The sequence below is a fragment of the Trichechus manatus genome, unplaced genomic scaffold, assembly GCF_000243295.1.
Source record: "Trichechus manatus latirostris isolate Lorelei unplaced genomic scaffold, TriManLat1.0 scaffold00218, whole genome shotgun sequence".
NCBI lineage: Eukaryota > Metazoa > Chordata > Mammalia > Sirenia > Trichechidae > Trichechus > Trichechus manatus.
In genome coordinates this window covers 1-2296 of record NW_004444154.1, presented here as the reverse complement: position 1 = coordinate 2296, position 2296 = coordinate 1, and positions in this window count along the sequence as shown.

The following is a 2296-nucleotide window of genomic DNA, read 5'->3' as shown; positions in this document are numbered from 1 at the left end:
ACAATACTGAGAATCATGGCCTAGCCAAGTTGACACATACTTTGGGGGGACACAATTCAATCCATAACAGGTACATTTGTTGTAATTGATGAACCAATACAACACATTATTATTAACTAAAGTCCATAATTTACACTAGGGTTCACAATTCTATGGGTTTTGGCAAATGTACAATGTCATATATCCAGCATTAGAGTATCATACAGAATAGTGTCACTGCCCTAAAAATGCCCTGTGCTCCACCTACTCACCACCTCCCCCGCCTTTCTCCACCTGCCTAGCTGATCCCCTGGCAACCATTGATCTTTTTACTGTCTCTATAGTTTTGCCTTTTTCAGACTGTCATGTGGCTGGAATCATACAGTATGTACCTTTTTCAGACTAGCTGCTTTCACTTAGCAATACGCATTTAAGGTTCCTCCATGTCTTTCTGTTTAACATTTTCCCAGTGGAATCCTTCAATATTGCAACTCGAGGCTTGAATTTTTTCTTCAGTTCTTTCACCTTGAGAAATGCTGAGCATGTTCTTCCCTTTTGGTTTGCTATCTCCAGGTCTTTGTACACGTCATCATAATACTTTATCTTCTCTATCCCCATTTGAAATCTTCTGTTCTGCTCTTTTACTTCATTATTTCTTCTTTTTGTTTTAGCTACTTCACATTCAAGAGCAGGTTTCAGAGTCTCTTATGACATGCATTTTGGTCTTTTCTTTCTTTCCTGTCTTTTTAATGATCTCTTGCTTTCTTCGTGTACGATGTCCTTGAAGTCATTCCACAACTTTGCTGGTCTTCAGTCATTAGTGTTCCACGTGTCAACTCTATTCTTGAGATGGTCTCTAAATTCAGGTGGGATATGCTCAAGGTCATACTTTGGCTCTTGTGGACTTGTTCTAATTTTATTCAGTTTCAACTTGAACTTGCATATGAGCAATTAATGGTCTGTTCCACAGTTGGCTGCTGGCCTTGTTCTGACTGATGATATTGAGCTTTTCCATCATCTCTTTCCACAGTTGTAGTCGATTTGATTCCTGTGTATTCCATCTGGTGAGGTCCACGTGTATAGTTGCCTTTTTATGTTGGGGAAAATAGGTATTTGCAATGAAAAAGTCGTTGGTCTTGCAAAATTCTATCATGCGATCTCCTGCATTGTTTCTATCACCAAGGCTATATTGTCCAACTATCAATCCTTCTTTGTCTCCAACTTTCACATTTTTAATCACTAGTAATTAGCAGTATGTCCTGATTGATGTTTGATCAATTTCAGACTGCAGAAGTTGGTAAAAGTCTTCCAATTCTTCATCTTTGTCCTTAGTGGTTGGTGTGTAAATTTGAATAACAGTTGTATTAACTGATCTTCCTTATAGGCATATGGATATTATCCTATCACCGACAGCATTGTACTTCAGGATAGATCTTGAAATGTTCTTTTTTGAAGATAAATGCAATGCCGTTCTTCTTCAGTTTGTCGTTCTTGGCATACATATGATTGTTTAATTCAAAATGGCCAATACCAGTCCATTTCAGCTCACTAACACTTAGGATATTGATGTTTATGCATTCCATTTCTTTTTTGACAATTTCCAATTTTCCAAGATTCGTAATTCTTACATTCTGTGTTCTGATTATTAATGGATGTTTGCAGATGTTTCTTCTCATTTTGAGTTTTGCCACATAGCATTAAAAGAAGATGGAAGGAATACACAGAGTCACTAACTACCAAAAAGAATTGGTCGATGTTGAACCATTTCAGGAGGTAACATATGATCAGGAACCAATGGTACTAAAGGAAGAAGTCTGAGCTGCACTGAAAGCACTGGCAAAAACAAGCCTCCAGGAATTGACAGGAATACCAGTTGAGATGTTTCAGCAAACGGATGCAGCCCTGAAAGTGCTCACTCATCTATGCCAAGAAATTTGGAAGACAGCTACCTGGCCAACCAGCTGGAAGAGGTCTGTATTTATGCATATTCCCAAGAAAGCTGATTCTACTGAATGCAGAAATTATCAAACAAAATCATTATTATCACATGCAAGTAAAATTTTGCTGAACATCATTCAAAAGTGGCTGCAGCCGTATATCGACAGGGAACTGCTAGAAATTCAAGCTGAATTTACAGAGGATGTGGAACCAGGGATATCATTGCTGATGTCAGATGGATCCTGGCTGAAAGTAGAGAATACCAGAAAGATGTTTACCTGTGTTTTATTGACTATGCAAAGGCACTCGACTGTGTGGATCATAATAAATTATGGATAACATTGCGAGGAATGGTGTCATGGATTGAATTATGTTCCCC